At 37.2% G+C, this 26,201-nt stretch overlaps 1 protein-coding gene and 1 long non-coding RNA gene across 5 annotated transcripts in view; one reads left to right on the forward strand and one right to left on the reverse strand.

Annotated features, from left to right (window-relative positions):
• Positions 1-26,201, forward strand: part of Malrd1 (MAM and LDL receptor class A domain containing 1) — a 665,455-nt gene that overhangs the window by 634,110 nt on the left and 5,144 nt on the right. The gene's annotated exons all lie outside the window — the stretch shown is intronic.
• Positions 50-25,799, reverse strand: LOC143443370 (uncharacterized). 4 transcript variants are annotated; one of them, XR_013112304.1, is made up of 5 exons: positions 24,426-25,799; positions 22,700-22,849; positions 18,519-18,622; positions 13,012-13,159; positions 50-3,990 (listed from the first exon to the last, which is right to left on the reverse strand). It is a non-coding gene; the product is annotated as an uncharacterized LOC143443370 (long non-coding RNA). The 4 variants fall into 4 exon arrangements; XR_013112303.1 differs by lacking the exon at positions 50-3,990 and having other exon boundaries at positions 7,280-13,159; XR_013112306.1 differs by lacking the exon at positions 50-3,990 and having other exon boundaries at positions 7,280-13,159; positions 22,685-22,849.

The raw sequence follows: 26,201 nt of genomic DNA on the forward strand, positions 1-26,201 counted from the left end.
ACAGTAACTGTTTGGCAGTAAAAGGCATTTCTCTACCTCCTACAGGGTGATCACTTTTCTAAGACCCAGCTTCTGCTTCTGTCTTCAACATGAAAACAAAAATAACAAAAGAGAATGTTGCTGTTTCAGATCCAAACCCAGAGATTCACCATCTCCCTTACCCAACTAGAGGCCTGGCTCTGATGTTAAGGCTACAGTGAAAAAAGGGCTGGGGTGAGGTTGTGCTTGCTATGGGCTCCAAAAAAGATTCAGTTCAGTGTTAAATGGGGAAAACAGACACAAAGTTATGGCTGTGATGTGTGATGATGGGCCAAGATCTGAGAGGTGGACCAAGGAGGAAGGCAGTTGAGAGAATGTGGAGGAAGTGAAAGATTTACCAATCAGATTGCCAAATATAACAGAAAAATTATATTCAAGATATATTTTCTTGTGTTCATTTGTGTGGGGCTATCTTTGTGACACAGTGTACTTTGCACATTCTAGGGTACACTCTTTCCCCAACAATTTTGTGTTTGATTTCTTCCTGCTTTTAATTTTTTTTTTAAATTCAGATTCAAAGTAGGAGGTTTGCTTAGTTTATGTTGGAATCGCTCCCCTCTCCCAGACCTTCTTTCTCCCTGATCCTTGGTTAGATACTTTCCACCCCAGGATCTTCATTTCCACGTTCAGGTCACATGTATTCTGTCTTCCTACTTCTCCCCAAAGCATCATTTTCCTCTCATCCTGGGCATTGGCCCCTTTGTGGTTTTTGACTGCATGTTGTCTATACAAACTCACTCCCACATAAATAAAACACACATGAAAATTAGAAGCTTTTTCTTATGAGAAAGAACACACAATGTTTGTCTTTTTGAGCCTGGGTTACTTCTTTTATTATAAAATTTTCCAATACATTTCAAGATTTCCACATTTCCTTAATTCACCTGACTTGGATGTCAGAGTAGGCATATCCTTTTTCTCTCAGGGCTTCATGTGTATTCCTTCAGAAGCTGGGCATTGGGTTGAAATGGATGACCTCCTCTCATAGAGCAAGGACTCTGTCTATATTTGAGTACCTACACTCTCCTGCTAGAACTTTCAAACAGGTCCTTCTGTGTTTTTTTTCAATTCATCATTCTCTTCCATGTCTATATGTTCTCTGTTTCTGATTTCCAAAACTTACCCACAAAAGTCCTTAGTCTTTATTACTTCTAAGCCCCAAAATATTTAAGATCATATTTTCAGTTTATTATTAATCCATTTAGCTACCCACTTTACCATTCACGATAAAGGCCAATGGAGGTCTTACACACTGAAAGGAGAAAATCCTCAAGGAATCCAGCTTTAGTCTGGTGAGATGCTCAGTGAGGAATGTGCTTGTTGCCAAGAGGGGCTACTCACATTGGATCCCTGGGATCCACAGAGGAATGGGAGAAAACTGACTCCTTCACATTTGCCTTTGACTACAGGCTTCCCCACACCCAATACACATGAAATTATAAATGAACCAGATTAACCCGAAACATTTTAAACCAGAAGGACCACTGACATCTCCTACTGGAAGTTTCTAGGGGGAATGAAACAAAACAGCTTCAGGAGAGTCACACACTTCATCTGAACTCTTCCAGAAGAAAACTCATTAAACATGCATCTGGCATGCTGCATCTCTACTCTCATACAGTTTGCTCAAACAACTCTCTGTTCATCGTGTATATTTCTTAGGTATCATTAAAATAGATCAGGGAGATGACAAGATTCCCATGGAGGAGCAAAAGAAGCGTAATCTGAAAATGGGGCTCCAAAACCCCAAGAGATTTTTAAAAAATATTTAAGATGAACTAAAATGAAAGAGGATGTAATACACCTTAACCAGTGTTTTCTCCTCTCTCTCTCTCTCTCTCTCTCTCTCTCTCTCTCTCTCTCTCTCTCTCTCCCTCTCTCTCTCTCTCTCTCTCTCTCTCTCTCTCTCTCTCTCTCTCTGACAACATCATTCTTTCTCATATTCTTCTTCCCTCCCTTACTCTCACTTTTTTTTCCTTTGCTCAATCTCTCTGTTTCTCCTTTCCTGGCTAGAAGCAAGATCTGTCTATTTCCTTAGGTTAAATGATCTTATAATTTCTATAATTTTAACTAGTTTGACATGTTTGATAATCAAAAAATTATTATGTGTGTGCTATGTAATTCTCATGGGTATGGGTCCTTGTATGTATCTGTTCATGTGTGTATGTAGGTATGCCTCACATATGTGGAGAGAGGTAAGTCCATTTCAGATGTCTTCCTTAATAACTCTCCACTTACTTTTAAATTTTATTGCTTAAATTTTCATGCATGGACATAACGGTTTTTTTATTATCAAACTCATCTTCCACTTTGTTAATTTCAACTCCTTTTGTATAGCAACATTACTTTTCCTTTGCAACATCATGTATTCTTTTTAAAATCCACCTAATTCACCCAGTATTGCCAGTATAAATATGGTATAGAAACATCCACTGGGACATGGCAACCTATCCAGGACAACATCCGAGTAAAAACAGACTCTCTCCACCAGTAGTTACCAATGGTTAATAGTTTTTTACCAAGGGGGTGGACTTTACCTTTAGCAATCCTTCCTTCACCCATGCTGGACTTTTGACTGGCTTGATCTTATACAGGTCTGGTCCTTTCAGCCACAGTTGCTGTGTATTCAAAGCTAGGCCATGTCTCAAGAAGATTTTAACAGTAGTCACCTACTACCCATCCTTATTTAAATATTTCAGTCCTGCTTTCAGGATGAATACTAAATCTTATGGGGGAAAAATCTGACATAAATGACATACCAAACGGGTACCAACTGGGTACTCCACAGTTTCTTATTCTCTACACTTCTACTAGTTGTACCTTTGTATTAATTGTCACCTAATAAAAAAAAAAAAAAACTACTTTGATGACAACTGAGAGCTGCTCTAATGTATGGGTTAATAGATGGGTACTTAGGGAAGTTTAGGGGCAGTACAATACTATGTCCTGTTCCAAAGCTATAGGAGAAGATTCTGCTCTACGACTTGTGACCTAAACTCAGCCAAGTGTTTGGGCAAAATTAACAGTGTTCTGTCTTAATTACCTTAAATGTGGTTGACAGTGCCTGCCATTAGTATCATAGACTATCAGAAAACAAAAGCACATTTCCAGGGTTGACTCCCTTGAAGTTGCTGGTCAATGGGGTCTCAATGAACCCAAACACAAGCTATTACAATTACTCTTAATTATCCACCAGAACTTGTAGGTATGGTTGTATAGTTGAAGATACTGTATACTTACTTGAGTCATAGGAAGTAAATAAATAAAGCTAGAACTGACCCTGAAGCTTCATTCTTACTGACTTGTTTTCATAATAGTGGAAGATGCTATGTACAACACTAAAAGGGAATAAAATACTTGGTAGCTCTACCTACACTTGAACCATTTGGATTACAATAACAAATATCCAATTAAGATATGATCCTTGGATGAATAGATATGAACTGATTACTTTCTGATTGGATTTAAGGCTTGTTTCACAACACCTTATCTTTTGAGACAAGGTTTCTTACTTTCCCTGCATCTCATCAACTCAGATAATGAGGCTCTCCAATAAGCAGTAGGAATCTGTCTGTCTTAGACCCATCTTTTATGTGGGTATTAGGGATCTGAACTCAGATATTCATGTTGGCATGGCAGGCACTTTACAAATTTAGACATGTCCCCAGGTCCTTATGGAATTATTCTTAAGAAACCTCTACAATATCTGATACTTTATATATTAAACTTGTAAAAAAATGAAAAAAATGTAGACACTAACTTAAAGTATAAAGAGGATCATGAAGTGTAGAGAGATAGCTCACCCAGAAGCATGTTCACCACACAAGCTTGAGCGTCTGAGCCTGATTCCCAGAATGCACGTTATAAACCCCAGTGTGGCGCCAGAGAGGCAAAGCAAGTAGATCCTTAAGTCCCTTGTCCAGTCATCTTTGCCCATGTGGTGTCTTCCGACTATGAGAGAGATAGACAGAGATAAGCTACTCAATCCCATTTGGTTTTGGTGTCATGCAAATATGGTCCTTAATCTTGTCAATATTAGTCACTCAAGACACTGTCCTCTATAATTCCATTACAGAACTCATTAAATTGTTTTGTAACAGCTATTTCTACATTATAGTCCATGTCTTTATGTTTTAGCACATAGCATTGCATGCATAATTGGTACCCAATAAGTGACAATAGATAATTGTTTATGCTTTATTGAGTGGTATCACCTCAACTTCCAAAAAAAAAAAAAGGATACCTAGATCTGAATAAAAATATTGCTATAAAATTTTAAAAGTTTTTTTTGCCCTGAGTTATCTGAAATATTTTGCCAAAGATGATTAAGTAAAATAACAATGACTTACTTGAAAATAATGCCAAAATCCAGTGTATACAAAAATTAATTTAAACAAGAAGGCATCACCCTCTCCAAGTAAGCCTTGACTTACCATTTTTATTAAATGTTGTAAGAAGAATCTGTGGCACAAGAGACCCTTCAGTGACTTGAAAGAAAAATTTAATTAATTTCTTTTAAAATATAATATGGAGACTCTGTGCTCAGACAATGCTAAGGATAGGAAAATGGCCAAGTTCCTCTTAGAGATTTCATTTCCTGGAGTTTGTTATGGTTTCCATGACCTTTCTATTATCTACTTGCCACTTTGATTGCAGGAAAAAGAAAGCAGAACTAGCTATCTTAATCAAAATGAAGATTTAATTCAAGACCCAGGGTAATTGCTAGAGCTCAAGGATAAAAATAAACAAGGTGGCACCTCAACAATACTGGACCGAGTAAAACTTCTCATTGCCTCTCATCCCTGCCTCTTTGTGCTTGCCAGCTTTGTGATTCTCTCTCTAAATATTTTTTTTTCTATTCTCTGTTCAATAAAAAACTATTCAGTATAGGATGAATGCTATTTATATAAAGAGATGAAGTTTTTCTCTCCTGGTCTAAAATAAACTTTCCAAACTAAAACCTTGTGATTAGAATTTTGAGTCAGACTTCCATACCTGGTCAAATCACATAAGGGTGAGATTTGGGGCATGCCAATAACATACACTTTCCACACAGAACAGCCAAATTCCCACGGTAGTAGGAATGGTTAAGACAGTAGTCACCAGGCCTTCAATAATAGTTTGTATAGCAGAGCTGTCTCTGCAGGTAAAATTATTTGTCCCAGAAACTTGATAACTTGGATTTGATCCCCAAGTACATGGTGGTAGGAGAGAATTGACTCCTGAAATAATTAAAAAGTGGTTCACAGTAAGAGAAAATAGATACCAGTATCAAATTTTTAGCAACACATCAAGATCAAAAGGCATAAGTACGTAATAGGTTATTGGTTCTTTCTTTAGCTATAGCCAGATTATGCCCAGTCTTTTTCTATTTTAGGCTGTCTCACCTTTGCTTGGGGAAAATTTGGTAAAAATCCAATAATAGTTTATTATCTCAAGACACATAACTCAGGAGAACTATGTTAATTTAACAAACAAAGAACAAAATTTTAAAGTAAATATATCTCATTTACTTATAGATGAAAATAAATAAATCTATGAAAATTGTTAAAAAGTTTAGATATAAAATATTCCTAAAATTTTTACAGGATTATAATTAGCTAAAACTCGAGGCTCAGTATCCAAGATCAAAGTGCTGCAGATTCCCATGAGACCCATTCTGTCTCCCTTGCAGATAGATGGCTGCCAATGTCTTGTGTCCTTAGATGGCTGATATTAGAAACTCAAACATCTCTTCCTCTTATAAGAAGGCTCTAATGCCTCAATTTAAGGAGTCTCCATTCCTTTTTTTTCTCCCACACTATTACATTTTTATTGGATATTTTATTTACATTCGAGATCCCCTTACCTCATCCCCCTACCCAGGAACCCCCTATCCCATTCCCCCTCCTCCTGCTTCTATGAGGATGTGCCCCCACCTACCCCCCACTCCCACCTCCCCACCCTTAAATTCTCCCACACTTGGCATCAAGTATTCATGGGACCACGGATCTCCTCTCCCACCTATGCCCAACAAGGCCATCCTCCCCTTTATACACAGCTGGAGCCATGGATCCCTCTCTATGTGCTCCTAGGCTATGGGTTTAGACCCTGGAAGCTCTGGTTGGTTGGTATTGTTGCTCTCCTCATGAGGCTTGCAAACCTGTTCAGCTCCTTCAGTCTTCTCTCTAACTTCTTCATTGGGAACCCCATGATCAATTCAATGGTTAGTTGTGAGCATCTGCCTCTGAATGTGTCAGACTCTGGTAGACCTCTAAGGAGACAGCTATATCAGGCTCCTGACTGCATGCACTTCCTGACATCCATTCTTATGGCCTCACATAAGCCTAATTACTTCTCAGTACCCTCCTTTTAAGGGAAACAGCTTCAACATTCAGTAAATTAGAGGGGTTAAAACATTCAGCATATAACAGCATGAGGAATAGAAGAATTGCTGGGTAACAATGATGCTTTTCCTAGGAGTGTGATCTCATAACTCAAATGCACAAGCATTTATGGAAAGTTCTCAGGGCTGGAGAGATTGCTTTACCACTAAGAGAACTTGTTTGATGCTGTTTTTTTTCTTTTTTTAATTTTCATTTTCTTTTTTTCTTCTTTCCTTCCTTTTTTCTCTCCTTTCTTCCTTCCCTCCTTTCTTTGTGTGGTATGTATGTATGTGGTACATCATGTAAACATTTATGTATGCACATCTGTGCAAATATATATGAAAGCCAGACGATATTATATATCGTCCTCTTTTGTTTCATGATTTATTGCTTTGAGGCAGTCTCTAACTGAACTTCAAGGTCACCATTTGTGCTAGGCTGGTTACTGACCTTTGGGGATCTGCCTAGCTCTACCCCACTAACACTCGGGTTACAAAATATGTGGCCATGCCTCCTAGGGAGAAAAGAAAGAATCTACTTTTAGTCTTTTATTTGTGATATTCTGTTGTATCAGATATTGCTATATGGGCTTATTTTTGAATTTTTCTTCTCTCTCATTCCATTAGTCTATTAATGATGTTTTGATTAATATATGACTGTCAATTTTTGAATAGGTAATGCCACCAGTATTATTCTTTTAACTCAGAAATACTTTGAATATTCTAAGTCTTCTGTGTTTACATATATTTTAAGATTGCTTTTACTTCTTCATAAAGAATTTCATTAGAGTTTATTTACAGTTTAAATGTTATCCCCTTTCCCAGTTTCCCTTCCAGAAACCTCTAATCCTATCCTCCCTCCCACTACTTCTATGAGGGTGCTCAGACATCCACCCACCCACTCCTGCCTCCCCATCCTGGCATTCCCCTACACTGGGGCATCAAGCCTTCACAGGACTAAGGGCCTCTTCTCCCATTGATTCCTGACAAGGCCATCTTCTCCTATATATGTGGTTGGAGCTATCATCCCTCCATGTGTACTCTTTGGTTGGTGGTTTTAGTCCCTGGGAGCTCTGAGGGGTCTGGTTAGTAGATACTGTTGTTCTTCCTATAGGATTATAAACCCATTCAGCTCCTTCAATCCTTTCTCTAACTCCTCCATTGGAGACCCGGTGCTCAGTCCAATGGTTTGCTATGAGTCTCCACCTCTGTATTTGTCAGGCTCTGGCAGAGCCTCTCAGGAGACAGCTATATCTGGCTCCTATCAGCAAACACTTCATGGCATCCACAATAGTGTCTGGGGTTGGCAACCTTATATGGGATGGATTCCCAGGGGGGCAGTCTCTGGATGGCCTTTCCTTCAATCTCTGTTCCACACTTTGTCTCAGTATTTCCTCTTGTGAGTATTTTGTTTCCCCTTTTAAAAAGGACTGGAGCATCCACACTTTGTTTGGTCTACCTTCTTGACCTTCATATGGTCTGTGAATTGTATCTTGGGTATTCTGAGCTTTTGGGCTAATATCTACTTATCAGTGAGTACATACCATGTGTGTTCTTTTGTGACTCAGTTACCTCACTCAGGATGATACTTTCTAGTTCCATCTATTTGCCTAAGAATTTCATGAATTCATTATTTTTAATAGCTGAGTAGTACTCCAGTGAGTAAATATACCACATTTTTTGTATCCATTCCTCTGTTGAGGGACATCTGGGTTCTTTCCAGCTTCTGGCTATTATAAATAAGGCTGCTATGAACATATTGGAACATGTTCCTTGTTATATGTTGGAGCATCTTTTGTGTATATGCCCAGGCGTGGTAGAGCTGGGTCCTCAGGTAATACTATGTCCAATTGTCTGAGGAACCGCCAGACTGATGTCCAGAGTGGTTGTACCAGCTTGTAATACAACCAGCAATGGAGGATTGTTCCTCTTTCTCCATCTACTATCACCTGAGTTTTTGATCTTAGCCGTTCTGACTGGCATCACAATCTCAGGGTTGCATTTCTCTCATGACTAAGGATGAACATTTCTTTAGTTGCTTCTGAGCCATTTGGTATTTGTCAGTTGAGAATCTTTATTTAGCTCTGTACCCCATTTTTAATAGGGTTATTTGGTTCTCTGGAGTCTAAATTCTTGAGTCTATCTTTTTGGTAAAGATCTTTTCCCTATCTGTTGGTTGCCATTTTGTCATATTGACAGTGTCCTTTGCCTTACAGAACCTTTGCAATTTTATGAGGGCCTATTTCTCTGTTGTTGATCTTAGAGCACAAGCCATTGGTATTCAATTCAGGAAATTTTCCCCTGTGCCCATGTGTGTTGAATATGACAGGGTACAGACCCAAATCCTACAAGATAATTCTGTCAGTTTAGATTTTATATTGAAAATAGAAGCAGGCATATTCAGGATCCCCTTTTCTGGATTAGCTATATTTGTAATTGGCACATCAATGATACCGACAGTTCTTTGAGATTCTTGCATAAGTGGCACAGATTATAAAATAAATATCTAGTCCTATTATATTAAACTTTCTTTGTCATACTTGTTCCCAATATAAGCACTTTTTATCCTAATGTGAATCTTTGAATGAAGAAATGCAGCTGACATTCAAGTCAAAGATTACCTGATAGACCTGACCTGGACTCAGAAATAACTATTCTGAGCAAAATCCCAAAACTCACCTTTTCACTGCCTCAAGGAATTTAGTAGCTTTGGTAGCTATAGAGTCTCTTATGAGTCTGTGCAGGTCCCATAAATGAATTATCCTTAGCCACCAGAATGCCACAGGAACAATGGACAAGGTTATAATGCTTGGGAAACCTTTTCTCTCTCCAACATTTCACAATTGCATTCACTCATAAGAAACAAAGACCATTCTCACATCCTGAGATCAGGGGGTAAAAAACCTGCCAAATCTTGGTCCGCTGTGCCTGTTTTGGTTATTGTCAGACAAGCCTGTTCAAAATTAATTTTCCATAGAAAACAGGGTTTTGCAAAACAGAATTGGGCTAGAAATGATATTTTTCGAGTCTCCCTTTTCTCTTTCCTTCTCTCTATTTAAAGAGATCATCAAGCATCCTGTTCCTTTATATTTTTTTCCTTAATTCTAACTTTAACTTTCTTGTATAATGGTAGAAAAATCTAATATAGATGCCCAAAAAGAAAAAAGCATGTTCTTCCAGCTCCTAAAACGTTTTTCTTTTCTACTTTATTTAAGGGCAGAGAGAAAGAGAGAGAGAGAGAGAGAGAGAGAGAGAGAGAGAGAGAGAGAGAGAGAGAGAGGAGAAGAGAAGAGTAGGGGAGGGGGAGGGAAAGAGGGAAAGGAAGAGAGAGAAGGAAGAGAGACACAGAGACACAGAAGGGGGCAGGGAGAGAGGTGCCAAAGGCAAATCTTCATGCTGGTACAATCTTGGGAACTGGCGATCCAAATGCATGCATGAAGAAGGCTATAAAGGGGAGGTAACATTTGTGTTGAGATCTGAAGAAAGATGAAATCTTGGTGAGTTAAAAAAGAAGGCAAGAAAATATAGAAAGCTGTGGGCTCCAAAATGGCACAATGGGTTGTAGCATGTGGGAACGTAACTGAATAAATTACTCTTTAAAATGTATGTGGTGGAAATGTTAAAGGGTTTGAACGCCTACTAAAGAGAGTCCAATTTATTTTGTTGTTAAAAGAAAAAAAAAATTCTATCTTCTATTTTTCTTAAGAGGTCCACTTTCTACCACCAAATGGGGTAGATTTTGTTGTTGTTTTATATTTTTTTTATTTAAAGACCAACCCCTATAGATTTCACTTAGGAGCCTCTGTCACCTGCAATTACATTGTAAGTGGTTAATTGGTGGCATTTGAGGGAAAGCCAAAGAGGAAGGTTAGGTATCTGTAGTCTGATAAGTCTGTAGGTCGATCCCCACTCTCAGTATACCATCACTGCTGTGTCTGACTTCCAATAGCCCTTTCTTCATTCTCCTTCTTGCTTCAGTGGTGATAAGCCTAGTGTTCCCAGCTCAGCATCCTGCACCATTCCTCACAGTTTCTCTGTATTATGGTGTCCACACCATTGTGTAGGCAACATTTTACCAAACAAATTTCTTTTTACAGTTCGAGTATACCAGCCATTCCCCACTAGTACTCTGCCTAACACAAATCAGGAAACTGTATTAAGTAAATAAAGGCCAAGATCATGTCTGTGTTTTTAAAAGGACAACAAGAGAACAGTGTAAGAATAGATTGTTAATAGAGTTTTAAAAGGGGGCTGGTGGAGTTCAGGTGAGACACAGTGAGGGTGTATTAAATGCAGGGAGTGGGGATGAATAAGAATTAGCGCAGATTGCAGATGACCAGCCTTAGGAGAAAGCATGGCTGACAGTGCTGATGAGACCATTCCCAAATTAGGAAGAAAGCAAGCTTGGGCAATAGATAAAAAAAAAATCTATTTTGATATTTGACATTTTCTTATATGTCAAATGATAAAACTGGACTATCTTATCATATGTCAGATATCCTCAAAAGTAGGTCACAATTGCATATTTTTTATAATTTTTTCTAGATGAGTTAATATTATTTTTATTTAGTTATCTTCTGAGCAAAGAGAATATCATAAGATCATAGATTTGATATTTATCTTGCAACATTTTCCAGTGTAATTTAGTATGAAGTGAAATCATGTAGTTACAATGCTCATGTTGTTTAAATTAACCTTTCATATAACTGGTGTTACAAGAGTGACAAAGGGGGAAATTATAAATTAAATCATTTTAAACTTCTCTTCCCACTTTGAAATTGTCTGGTTTTAAATCAGATATTAAGCTTAGCTCTTTGGGGTGCCTATGTATTCCCTGGTTGATATTTAACTGCATTAAGCCTTTCATTTGACAGAGAATTGTCCTACTTTTAACTTTGCTTTGTGAGTTCCTGAAAAAGCTATGCTATGTTGAAAAATAAATAAAACAGAAATCCAGTTTAGAAATTAGGATTAGTTAAGATACCTGGCAAATTTCCCTAGGTGGCCTACATTTTGTTCTGTAATTCGGTGATACTTACAAACACCTAGGACTCAATTGTTTTAGTTCTGTTTCCTGGTAAATCTCTGGGCAGAAAAAGCAGGAAAAATGGTGTTTAATTGCCTTGTATCTTGTTTAACAAAAGATAAATATTTACTGAAAATAGGGCAAATTTAGAAAAAAAGGTAGAACATAAAGATTTGTCAAAAGACCAAACACCACTATCATCATCAACAGCAATGACAACAATGAAGTCTTGTGAACTGGACTCTATGGAATAAGTAAGATCAAGGTATAGGATGGAGGTGAACATGAAGGACTTATGGATCAAGTGCAGATATGATAGTTTTGTTGAATGCTGGGAAAAAGAATTTTTCAGAAATCTTTCATTTAATTCTTCCTTCACTGTAAAAGTAAAACATGAAAGGCAAACACTTTACCATGGCTAAATCCAAAAGGCATATCCTCTGCCATCATTCTTAGGGCACCATGGGATAAAGAAACAACTGTCCTCAGGCATGATTTTATTTGGTTCATTGACTTCTTTCTATATCTTCTATAATAAATCCCAATAATCATGATAGCTGAACCCCCCACATACCCATGCTTATACCTCTAGCAAATGGCAAGGGGATTCATTCCATCCAATGTATATTAGGTCTAATTTTTATCCTGTCTCTTTTTGGCTAATGGAGACCAGATTTTATATGACAAACACTATACTTTCTCTATAATTTATCCATCTAATAACTCCAGAGGATGATTGAAAAGATTTAGAAATCCTTGTATTCCTGAAGAATTTTTATTTAACTTGGCTGACTTTCATTATATTCTATGGAGGCCAAAATAACATCTAAAGGAGTGCCAGATGCTATTTACCTGTATGGCCTTTGACAAAGCCATCCCTGTGGTCAATGGTAGAATTCAAATTCAATTCACGATTAGAGTTGTAAATACTAGAATTTTAATGAAGGGAGTTTCAAAAAATAGAAGCCCAAAACATTCATAATCTATGAAAAGAACTGAAAAACAAATGTCTTGGCATTTTAGGAAGACAGGAAGTCAGTTGAATGTGTTGGTTTGGATAATATAGTCCTCACACTAAACTATTAATTCAGATAATCACATATGTGATAGATTTTTCCCTGAAGTTACACTGGCATCTGACAACTTAACTACTAGTCTTATTTATAAAAATAATATCATTCCTGTTTTGTTTTCCTTAAAGCAAAAGGTCATTCCTAAAACATTTTATGATGATGGTTTTTTCATAAATGTAAGATAAATTTATAAAACAAACTAAAATTTTTACATGATTTCAAAATGACCTTCTATTTTTACTTCATATCTCACATTTATTTAAACAATTCTCCAATCAAGATATTATTTGATCATGTATAGTCTGATGCCAATACCGAATAATCCAAGCTTTACAGTGCATACTCATGTTAGTATATTATTATTAATATCTACAATTGCTATTATTATTATTTTTCATGACCACAGATAGACAAATATGTATTTGCAATAAAATATAAAGATCATTTTACTGTTTAGCAGCCCCATATTCTAATTAGTCATTCTAAAGATAACCAATTATGATTATTACCATGGCAATATTTTTGTTATGTAGAGGTAGTTCCTGGGCAGGATTCACTTCTCTGGACATTACACCATCTTCCTGTTCTTCCTTATAAATCTTCCATATGCGAAGGATGATGCCTTGAGCCTGACACATTTCTAGTTTGGATTCATTTCTAGAAGATTTGGAAATACTCTCATTAAGTAATGGAACTCAGGAAAGCAGAGAGGACAAGTGAACAACTCTTTCAGTATGACAACATATAGTATTAGTATTATTAATTGTAGCAAGTATATCCAGTGATTTTAGTAAACATCTGAATTCTAACTAAGATTTATATATGTTACTAGAAAGTACAGAATAGGAAGACTGATTTTTTTTTTTTTTTTTAAGTTTTCTTCAGTAACTTTTTTGTTATTCTTCTGATAGTCTTATTTTTGGCTTTCAAATCTTCATTCATATAATTTCTCTTGAGAAGCATCCTTGGAGATTCTTCTACAACATCAGTAATCTGTTTTCTGATTAGAATTTCAATCGCTCTAATGAATCAAAAGATAGACAACAACGCCCATCTGAGATCAGTTCACTTTCATATTTGGGTAGGGGCAAAGAATCACAAAATCAGAACCCACAGAGATTTCTTCAGGTAGTGTTAGCAACAATTTATTATGGGCCTGATATGTATTTAATTATGCTAGAAGCCGAAAAAAATAAAAAAATACCTAGTAAAGTTGGCAAGATCAGTGTGTAAGCATACTTGGTGCATAAGCATGAGAACTTGAGTTCAAAATTTTAGTGCTTGAAGAAAGATAATCATGGCAATTTGTTCTTGGGATTCTTATACTAGTAAAAAGAAACAGATCCAAGGAGTTTGCTCATTAGCTAACCTGGCAAAAAAAAAAAAAAAAAAAAAAAAAAAAATGTGAGCTTTAGCTTTAGTGAGAGGCCTTACCTAAAACAAACAAACAAACAAGCAAACAAGGCAGAGAGCAACAAAAGATATTGACAGCTTCTTATGTCCCCTACATACTCAGATACAGGCATGTAAAGCCACATTCAATGTGTAAAACATGTATATATTATGCAAAAACAATATACATACCCCAAATTAAGTAAGTAAATAAAACAATTCTATGCTAGTGAGGGAGATTTATGTAAATCAATTAATCTCAATGCTTCAACAAATATATATCAATTGCATAGAGTTATTTCCTAGGATAAACAGAAAGAGCATAAAAATGCATAAAAGGAAGACATGGTGCTTTAAACGTAATGATAATATGAAGGGAAGTTTGACTAAGGATTTGGTGAGGACAAGACATCACTGATTGAAATCCATGGGATGACAAATGAAAAGCATCTTGGGAAAACAGAATCTGCTTAATAACAGAAGTTGTATAGATGATCAGTGTGAAGCATCTACAGGTCAGATAGGAAAATAAATTGTTGCAATTAACTGGGAATTCAATGTGCACAGATCAATTCAAGGCAATCATCACAGATTGCCAGTTGTTTACTGTGCTATCTAGAACTCCTATGTATCCTATAAAGAAATGGTTTCATAACTATAAATAAAAGCTACTTCATTGCCCTTTCATTCATCCTAATATGTGTTACAAATTGAAATTAGGTATAGATGCATTCTAACTAAAAATATTAATAAATTCAAAATGGCACATATTTATAGGAATTTGGAAAGATTAAGTATTCATAGTGAAATGAAACAAATTTTCTCAATAGATTTCTTACATACTGTTGTCAACTTGAAATTGTCTGCAAGCTTTGCTAACAAAGAAGCTGCAAGGGAACTGCTGAGGAAAACCATGGAGGCTGATAATTAACTTCAGCATTGCAATCAGTTTTCAATCAAACGAATTATATGAATTGTATGTCTAAAAAAATCGATAAAGACATTAAAGGGAGTTTTCATATTCAGCCATTTACAAGGAGAAATACTTCATTCTGATGAGAGAAAGCCACAAAATAAATGGTCTTCTCGAAATGTGGGACTTTAAGTCAAAGGAGAAGGGTGGGAGGAGTGTTTCCAGAGTGGGCAGCTAGCAAAACGTGACAGAATGAAGAGTAGAAGCCACCCATGGTAATGACCACTTACTAATAGTCAAGAAAACATGAGGAAAACAGAGCTACCACCAGAACTGTGTGTACAGAAGGAGTAGCTAGGATTTTGTTTTAATATCTAACCTATCATGGGCTAATGCCTTTATAAGGCAAATGACTAATAGAAAAAAAAATAAAACTGAAAACAAAATATCAGTGAAATTGATATGAAATGAATGAGAATATTTCTTTTTTCTCTAATAGGTTTTTATTTTGTTAATTATATTTGTTCTTTGTTTTTGCAAATTTTATGATTTATAATAATATCTAACTTCAATTTCCCTTTCTCCCACTCCCTCATTTCCCATCATCTTTTCCAGTATTTCCCTGTCTCAACTTCATGACCCTTAAGAAACCCACTATGTGCAATTGCTGTTAGCTGTGTGTATATAGGTAGGGGATCATCAATGATGCACAGAAAACCTACCAAGAGCCACACCCTCAAGAAAGAAGGAGTTTCTCTCCTTCAGCAGCTATCAACTGCCAATAGTGTCTCAGAAAATACTGTGCTTAGATAGTAATCCCACTGTCTATGCCAGAGTTTTGACTGACTTGACATTTTTTAGGTCTTCTGCAGGTAAACCCAGGAACTGTATAGTGAGGTAGCCATGTCATGTCTATAAGACAGCATTTCACCATACTCTTCCTCATTCTATAATTCTTACATTGTTTCTGCCTCCTCCTTTGTGATGCCACCTAAGGAAGGTTTGACAAAAATGTTCCATTTAGGGCTCTGTACTCAGTATGATTTTTGGGGGGACTTGGTCTAATTATGCTTTTCTGCATTGGTTGCTGCCCACTGAAAAAGAAGCCATTCTGCCCATGGTTGAGAGAAGTCCAGGTGTGTGTGTGTGTGTGTGTGTGTGTGTGTGTGTGTGATATAACAATTTGACAATGACCCTTGAGCAAATTAATGAAAATGAGATCTATTCCAGAATCAATAAATAACCTCTCCAAAAATGTGGGGATATATAAATTTTCATTGTTGTGAAGAGACACCATAACCAAGGCAGCTCTTATAAAGGACAACATTTCATTGAGACTCATTTACATGTTCTGAGGTTCGGTTCATTATCATCACGGTAGGAAGATTGCAGTGTCGATAGGCATAGCATAGGAGGAGCTGAAAGTTCAACATCTTCTTCTGAAAGCAGTCAGAAAAAACAAACAAACAAACAAACAAACAAAAAAAAACTGTTTCCAGGCAACTAGGAGGAGGGTTTCTAAGCCCAACCCAAGAGTGACACACTTCCTCCAACAAGGCTACACCTACTCCAACAGAGCCACACTTCCTAATATTGCCACTCCCTGGGCCAGGCACATTTAAACCACCACAAAGAGTTTTGTTGGGGTAACCAATTTTACAGTAGCAGAAATTAAATTCCCTGCTATAAGGCAATTCATTCAGTAACTGCTCAATTGGTTAGAACATTCATGCCACAACTGTACCAGAGGACACACCTTATGGACCAAGTCCGTATTATAGCATGCAGGATCTAATGCTGTGACACAATCAGTATGTTCTGTCATCTAGCATACAGCCCAGTGCCACCTAGCAGTGTGGAAGCTATGTACCAGGAAGTTTCTTCTTTTGTCTGCGATTGATTTTTGTATGTCCTGCTGGTAATGTGTGTGTTGTCTCAGCAATAGGCTCTTACAACATAGACATGGTAGATAAACAAGACCCTGGACTGTTGTAGAGAACTCTGAGGTCTCCCTGACTACCAGGGAGAAATACAGTGCCTTGTACTGCAGTGTTTACCTAGTAACCCTCGTCTTCCAGGAACACCATTATCCATCCATGTACATAATTCTATTCCAACTCTTTTTCTATCATTATTTTTTGATTATCTTACTAACTAGTGGGCTTTCTTACACTTTTAAATGATATGTATAAACACTCTGTTTCTCTCTCTCTCCTCTCTCTCTTTCCCTGTCATGTGCATGTCTGTATGTGTGCTATATGTTACAGCCATAACTTTACTACTAAGCCACATTGCCAGCTCTAAACATTGACTGTTGTTTTTCGTAACATCTCCTCATGAAACAAAGATTAATAAAACAGAAGCTTCATGTAAACTGCTCCCTGAGTTTACAGCAGACAGTTGGCTAATGAATTGTTTTCTAAATAAACTGAGAAGTCTATGAGCTTTGCCCTGTGGGAAGTTAATCTTGAAGCTTTGGAGACATGGATATAAGTAAACAAATGCCACTACATCCAACTTTTCTGTAACAATTCTTATGCAATTTGTTACTTTTTCATTGCCTAAACTATTATAAAAGAAACACTATTTAATAAATAACTAATGACAGTCAACATTTTAACCAAGGAGACTAAGTGTCCACAGAAATTCAAAAGGGAAATTAAGGTGAATCTTCTTGCAGAGCAATACAGTTCGAAAACAATTTTATACCAACAGAGACATTACTTAAGTTCCAATAATGGGGTAAACAATGAATATAAAATAAAGTACAAAGAAGTGGCCTGTCAGACTGAATTTCACAATGTTTCTAGCCAATAGAGTAGGGCATTGCAAACAAACTGGGAAGTCTGGTATTCCCCACATCTTTGTTAATTAAGCAGTGCAGCACAGTTAGTGGGTAGCTTGAGAAGACATGATAAAGAGTGGATCATGAGAGTGGGTTAGAGGGACTTAGGTCAATCAGGAACAGTAATACTTTATCTGCTGTTTGAATGCTTATAAGGAGCTGGGAGAGCTGAGGGCATAATACACAGGACACATTGTAGGATTCTTTCTGAATTCTAAAGCCATCACCCAACTCATAGATCCTAGTTGGCAACCATCCTTGGAATCATACTTAGGAACCCAAATCAAAGGTAAGGAAGAATTTTAAATTACATTTAATCTTGCCGTTGTTATGTTAATATCATGATGTATCTGCTGAGCTTTATACAAATCTGTCACTTGGAAATAATGATCAGTATATATGAAGTTTTTCTCTTATTTCTAATTTGTCCATTCATTTTTTTAAGATAGATTCTTACACTTTTAAATATTATTGAGGACACCCAAGAGCTTGCATTAATGCAGTCTATATCTAACAAGTTTAGACAGCAGAAATTAAAAGTAATAAATATTTATGACTATAAACATCTGGGGTTGCAGCTAATGTTTTTGATAGCTTTGATGACATCTTTCTACATAAATCTTCTTCTTTTCCTTTAATTATCATCTAAATATTATCCTCTGGTAATTTTTAACAGGTCAGGAAATACTTTTCCAATGTGCTTTCAAATCCTGTGCCTAGGAATTATCCTACCCTGCATCTGGTTTAAGTTATGTGCCAGTGAATTTGCAAACACTGCACTCATGAACTGGAGTGATGACCAAGCTCTCACTGGCAGCCCCTCTTGACTCAAGGTTGGGTTACGGGAACCCGGGTCAGCTTCATACCTATAATTGCATCCATACTCCTGGGCATGTTCCCATGAAAGTGCTCCATCGTGGCCAGCTTCCTTTTAAACAGTCAAAGGTTTTGTGGTCAACATATTTATTTCCTGCATGAAAAGAGTGAGAGAGAAATATGGCAGCTGCTATCTCATTTGAGTGAGCTCAGCATAATTTGGTGCCCAAGTGTTTCTGGTTCTGTGACCCTAGAGGATGAAGCCTTTCCTCTCTATTTTGGGGGCTTTTCTGGTTGTGTTTGCAAATTTTGTTCACTCTGGACATTTTCTCATTAAGGACTTGGAAATGGAAACTTCTAGCTTACGATATTTCCCTCCATTTATCTTTCCCCTAGCAAACTGGATCTCTTCCTTTCTTCATGTATAATTTTGGTGATTCTACCCTGCCCTCCATCCTCCTTCCCCCTTCTCTCTCTTCTTTCACATTCTTCTTCTTCTAACTCTTTTTCCCTTTTCTTTGTCAGATCTCCATGACTTCAGCTTATGTAGATCATGGAGAAAAGTTAATTCTCCCGAATTCTTCCTTTAATACCTTAGGCCATAGTACGATTTTATTCTGCCTTTGGATAGTTATAATGCATCTAGTATTGTATTTTTATATTGATTTTGTTTTAACTTTGAATGTGTGTGTACACATGCATGGATGCCAGTGCACATATGCTGAGGCCGTGCATATGGTCTTCACTTTCTAACTTATTGGAGGCAGGGACTCTTGTTGTTGGCCACTGCTTATACCAGCCTCTTGGTATTCTGTCTCTTCCTCCTTCTCACAGCGGGAATGATAGGATTAGAGTGAAGTGCCATGTGCAGCTTTACATGCTTTCTGGGGATTTGGACTCACACTTTATGGGCAGCACAAGCACTGAGACATTGTCCCTGGCCCTGATGGTGCCTTTTTAAAAACTCATACACATGAGAAGATGAAAGTGTATCCCAAATTACCTTTTCTCTGTCCCTACCAAGCATCTAGAGAACCTCTTCTCATTCATTGTCAGCAGCTTGCTATGCATACCGTTTTACTAAAACATATTGTGGCATAGTCTCAGCATTGTATACTGAGAGCCATTAAAGCACTGTGTGAGATCTCCTGCTGCTTTCTTAAACTAATGTTCCGAACTTGTTACTTATTCATGCTGGATGACAGTAGCAGACTGTACATAAAAAATGTCACTTGTGCTTCTGAGGACCTGAGGTTTTTTTTCCCTTTGAAAGTGTGGCCTCTATAATTGACTGTCCTCCTTACATTTGACTTTCAGCATCTCAATGTCATGAGTCTAACATACACTGAATAAATACATGGTATCATCTCCGTGTGCTAGTTCATTGCCTCCAGATCATTACACGTTCTCCTACTGCCTACTTATTTATGCTGTGTTCTTTCACTGCACATTTTTTTACACTGTGCCTTAAATGGGTCATACAAAAAATGACCAAATACTGTTCTAAGGTTTACAGAAAAGGAACTATGGCCCAGGCATATTTGACACTGAATTGTTTGTGGGAAACAAGGGCAGCAGTCTCTTAGTACAAAATAAACAACCAACCAAGGTAAGAACAATGCCCCCTTCACCTCCCCAGGTTGGAAAACTGGGTGAAAATGACTATCTCTTCAGAACTTATCAGAATGATACAGGATGGGGAACGTTAGTGATAAGGATCCTGGTTGAAGAAAGCGTTTCTGAAATATGTCCTAGGAAATACTTTACCACTGAGCTGCTTTCCCAGACTTTCTTGAAGTACTGTTGAGTGTAGGAAAGAAGGAAAAATACAGATAGTGCTAACTTATTTCCATCATCAGACCCTCAGGAAACAATATCTATTCAGTTGTTATTTCTTTAAAGATTTGCTTTATTTATGCTATAGTCCTGGCAGTGTACTAGGTACTGGGAGAGATGAGAAAAATAGACACAATCTTTATTTACCAAAGGGCTAAGAAAAGTTAGTCTCAATTGTTCTATCTTTTAAAAGAGGGAGAAACTGTACACACACACACACACACACACACACACACACACACACACACACACAGAGAGAGAGAGAGAGAGAGAGAGAGAGAGAGAGAGAGAGAGAGAGAGAGAGAGAAAAGGATCCAGCAGAATGATATTTTATTTATTCTCCTTTTATTATCAGATTCTTGGTAGCATTAGTCAATTTTTAAATGACAGTACTGAAGCTAGAGAGATGGACGGCTCAGCAATTAACAGTGTTAACTGCTTTTTACAGAGGATTTGAGTTTGGTTCCCATCATTCATATCAGGTAGCTCATAATTACCTGAAACTCCAATTCCATAAGATCCAGCAATACACCCTTTTATCTTCCAATGTGCACCTGAACACACAAGCACATACACACAGATACACATATGCATACACACATATATACACACAAACATACATACACATACATATACACATATACTCACACATAAAAAGGAAATAATTTTCTAAACATCACTAGCAGTTATTTCTACCACAAACTCATATAATTTCATTCAGTCCAAGCTCTGGATGCAAAAGAGAAGGAAACTTAAAAGAAAATATAAATGACAGCAGAAGAAAAAAATGAAGAGGATAGTAATCAATCATTGTCAAGTATGTAGTCTGCATGGTAACAGTTGTATCTACCAGAGTCTAGCATCTTTACAAAAAGGCATCCGTCTAGAAAGAAAGTCTATAGAGATGAACCATGCAGTGATGGACTTTGTAGAGTCAGAATCTGGTAGGGAATGTCACACATGCTGTATGAATGTATTTCAAGCAGTGGATGCATTTCAGTAAGTGCATGGGACATAGCAGAATCAACATGCTAGCATCTGACAGAGTGTGACCATAGTGCATTGTCTTCCATCTGGGAACTAACCATGTTCATATCTGGGAACTTGAAATATTGGCTGGCTTTTCAGAAACAATATAGAGAAGTAAGCTTAGTAGTGGAAGCCAGTTCTACCACCCAATGCTCACAGCCAATAACTTTTAATAGAAAAATCACTATGGTTATTGCTTCAAATCATCTTCATGTCGTTGTAAGTATATCCTGAAATTATGGTTCTTCTATTCACTGATGGTGAAAAATATAAATGTGTGCAGTCACTATGTAATCAGCATAGATATTCTTCAGAAAACTGAACAGAGAACTGTTTTATGACACAAGTATATAAGTCTTGGTTATTTGTCAAATGCCTGTAAGTCACCATCCCACAGAGACATTGCTCATCTGTGTTTAGAGCTACACTGTTTAATCTAACCAGGAAGTAGAGCAAGCCTAGATGTCTCTCAATAAATGAGTGGCTAAGAAATGAGGTTCACATATACAATGGAATTTTATGCATCTATAAAGAAAAATGAAATCACATTTACAGGAAAATCAATGAAACTAAAGATCATTATTTCAGACTAATTTTTTTCTATTATCGACTTAAAAGTGTGCCTGTGCATGTATGTGTTGTCTATCTGTGTGGTGTTTATATATGACTTTCTAAGTCATAAAATGAGAAACTGGATAATAAAAGTGGAGAGAGATATCTTAGTGGAAATGGGAATAGGAGAGAGCAGTAGAGTACATGTAATAAAAAAGGGTGAGAGGCAATCAGCTAGGTGGGGAAAGAGATAACAGGGAGGCAGTGGGAAAAGGAAAGTAGGATCAATGTGTAATAACATATCCATACAAATATGTCAGGATGAAACTCATTACTTTAAACATTAAGCTAATAATTAAGTACAAATTAAAGTGAATAAAAAGAAAGTATGGTTCTGCATGATTTGAGGTAGACAGGAAAGGTCAGAGAATATGATCTACTTGGAGATTAGCAGGAAAGATCATACATGGCCTCTGAAATGCTGTTCCCTTTAATTTTATACTTTGAATTTAATTTTTGAGCTAGGTTTTTTCTAGTGCACTCCAAGATATATCTGTGTGGATGTATGTGTGTTTGTGTGTACATACATATATCTGTGTGTGCATGTCAGTTCATGCATGCATGGGCATGGAGGCCAAAGAAGTACCATTCACATTTTTGTCTTTGGAGCCAGGCTGTCTCGCTTCCTAGAATTCATCAACTTCCCTGGGATGGATGATCTGTAATCGTTGGGATCCATCTGTCTCAGCCTCTGTACCTCTGGGATTATAAGCATAAACCCTAAAGCTTTATCACATACATGTAAGAACTTAACTCAGCTGTGTGTTGAGATTTTTCCCAATTAATCTGTCTTCCTAGCTCCCAAGCATATTTTAAATATAAATATATTATGACAGCTTTGCTCAAATGAAACAGTAGTGGGTCTAGGTGATCGATGGGTTGACTCAGCTCCAGTCCATTCTCTCTGGAACACAAAATGACAGACAAATGGAATGGTGAAAACCAAGACTATCAGAAGTATTAAAGGACACCTGGTGAAAATGACAATTATATAAACAAATTTAATAACAGATACGCTTGCTAATTATAAAAGTAATTAAACAAATTATGACAGTACAACAATGCACAAATATTAATTGGTAAACACACAGTGCATGCATGCAGGGGTTTAATTTGGTCACCCCTGGTCAGGCACCTGCTAAGAGCTAGTCTTCAATATTTAAAGTGACAGTTGTATTCATTACCACTTTTTGGGTCCTTTCAACCTAGACAAGGATTTATTTATTTGATACTATAATATTTTATAATAGCAAAATAATTCCTGAAGCAAACTAGCAATTAGTTTTCTACTTGAGTTTATAATTGAGTTTTGATTTGAAGTGATGAAAACATTTTGGAGATAGACAATACTGACAGTTGCATAACATTATGAATAATTGATAACAGTGAATTTCACAATTCAAATTTGTTACACTGGCAAATTTATGTTGTGTATATTTACTATAACCTTAGATTACTAAAAAACTAAACAAAATTAATATTAGCATAAACATTGAATCATATACATGTGATTGTGTGAATTTGGGGCTAGAAAAGTGGCTCAGTGGCTGAAATGCTTGCTGATCAAGCATCAAAATGTATGTTTAGATCCTTAGAGCCCATGTAGAATCTGGTATACATAGAAGCCCATGTCTGTAATCCAGTGCTCATACAGTGAGATTGCAGATGGACACAGGAGAATCCCTAAATTGTATGCCAGCTAGCTCATTGTACACAGCAATGAATCACAAAGAGGATTACTCTTAAACAAGGTGGAAGGTGAAAGTTGATTTCTAGCCTAGACTTTCCATTCGCCTCCATACATGTGCACCTACACTTACAAAAATGATCACATACACGCATATGTACCATACACACAGACACTAAGATCTTTAAATATGTGAATTATATGGCTTATGAATTATACTCTAATTTTGCTGTTAGAAACAATACAAACATCTGCCTCAAAGTCTTTTTTTATTGGCTATAACATACATGGCTTCGATTTTACTTTTTTTTTTCATTTTCTTCAGTGCCCCTTTACATTATTTGTAGGCTAATATTGTAAGCAACTCAGTATTTAATGTTGGGGCTATCAACATTAGAAAGTTTTGCACAGTGTGTGGAATGACAAATTAACTGTAAGGGAGTTAGGTCATGTGTGATGTTTAATTTTTACATAAGGAAGATACCAATACTCAACCACAGGAACCAAGCATTCCCAGGAATGGGAGGCAAACATTTGGATAAATAACAGTTCGAGGCTGCTAAGAAACACAGACTGAAGTATAAGGATTCCCAAGCACATGCCTTTTACAACCACACACTGGCTCCTTCTTATTACAATTCCATTCCCCTATAGCAATACCATCATCCTTCTAGGTAGCCAACAAACCCCAAAGTCCAGACCCCTTCCATACATTACACTTCAGCAGGAAATATTAAATTCAAAATTATTTAAGACTTAAGAATCTTTTTAGAAGAAAAAATTTCTTTCTCACATGTATTTAGATGATTTGGGATTTTATCAGTTTATCTGACATCAGCTTGCCAATCTTTGAGTTGCCTGGGCTTCCCTCAGTCCAAGTGCCGTCGCCTTATTTCAGCATCACTGAGCCTGGGTCCTTCCTTCACCGGTGCCTGTCACCTACAGTCAGTTCCCAGACTCTCTGTCAGGCCTGGAAGTAGAGGAAGGCTTCTTCCTGCTTTTTTATTCCATTCTCAATTTGAATGTCAGTTGGATTTACATTTCAGTGTGTACTGCCTGTGGGTGCTGCAGGTCTCCTAGTTCCCAGCTTTACCCTGTTGTGATACTTTCTAAGTCATGTTCAACCTGGCCTGACCCAGCTTTTGCTTTGGCATTTTGACACATTTCAAAATCACCTTATACTCTTGCCAGTCAGCAGTTGGACAGTGCCCCCACCTAGGTGCATGCCCTAAATTTACCTCTCTGGACCAGTTTAAGAAGAAACAAACACAAAGATTCCAAATGAATTTATCCAGTTTAATTGGAGAACTCAATCAGTATCTCATTATTGGGCCAATGAATTAACAGAAAACCAGGATAGATCTATCATTGCCTTTTCAAATTATGACCCATAAAAAGCTGCATTAGATACATTTATCAGTTATCAAAATGTAGCCTTAATTACAGTGAACTATGTTATCAATGGCATGTTTAATCCAATGACTTAAAAAGTAGTAATGACAGTATGCTTAGAAGATATTGATGCCACAAGGAAAAATATGTTTCCAGCCAAACATGATCACCCAGATTAGGTTCTGCAAGGCTGTGTGGTTTTGGTAGCTCATGATAGGAGGTCTAGCCTCTGGAAACTAAACAGAAGGTCAGTGAAAACTTCCTCTTAACCTTTGCTATTTAAGGGTATATATAATACACTGTACCCTGATTATGTGAAAAATATTAAAGCGTATGTTTTTTTCTTCTTGGTTGTTGTTAAGACAATGGTAATCATCCCAGAACTCTTTGTCTCTCTGTCTCTTTGTCTCTCTGTCTCTGTCTCTCTGTCTCTCTGTCTCTCTCTCTCTCTCTCTCTCTCACTCTCTCTCTCTCTCTCTCTCTCTCTCTCTCTCTGTGTGTGTGTGTGTGTGTGTGCATTTGGCTCTCCCTCCACCATATGTGTGGATCCATGACCATGCATGTGCTTATGCACCTGTCTTAGGGATTTTCACTCTGTTTGTAAACTGAGCAGCTATTGGCTGTATTATTTTTGTTTCAATGATGGGTATTAGATTTTGTTGGCTGTTCTGAAGATCCTTGTCTTCTAATAAGAATAGAAACCATGAAAAGGAAGCAATCGTTTACAAGCTCAATTGTGCTGAGTCGGACAGATCTAGTCCATAACATGAAGAAATACTCACGTGACAAGCTCCTCAAGAAGCTCAATGGATGGCTCAGTGGGTAATGTTTGCATGGAAAATTTGAGGTCACATGACAAACTCTTCAAGAGGCTCAACAGACAGCTCAGTAGGTAACGCTGGCACGCAAACATGAGGACTAGAGGTCAGATTCTCAAAATCCATGAAATGCTGAGTGAGCAGGACAGCCTTCTCGTAATTCCAGTCTGGAAAGTAGTGAGACAAAGAATCACATGAACAAGTTGCTTAGGAAAACTAGACAAAACAATGAGCCCCAGGGTAAACAGAGAGGCCTTGGCTCAATGAAGAAAGTGGAGTGTCACCAAAAGGAAGAGTCTTCGTGTCAACTTTAGGCTTTCATACCACCTTCAAACAAGTGAATGAGTATCTCCTCTCTC

Source organism: Arvicanthis niloticus, chromosome 8 (assembly GCF_011762505.2).
Source record: "Arvicanthis niloticus isolate mArvNil1 chromosome 8, mArvNil1.pat.X, whole genome shotgun sequence".
Lineage (NCBI taxonomy): Eukaryota > Metazoa > Chordata > Mammalia > Rodentia > Muridae > Arvicanthis > Arvicanthis niloticus.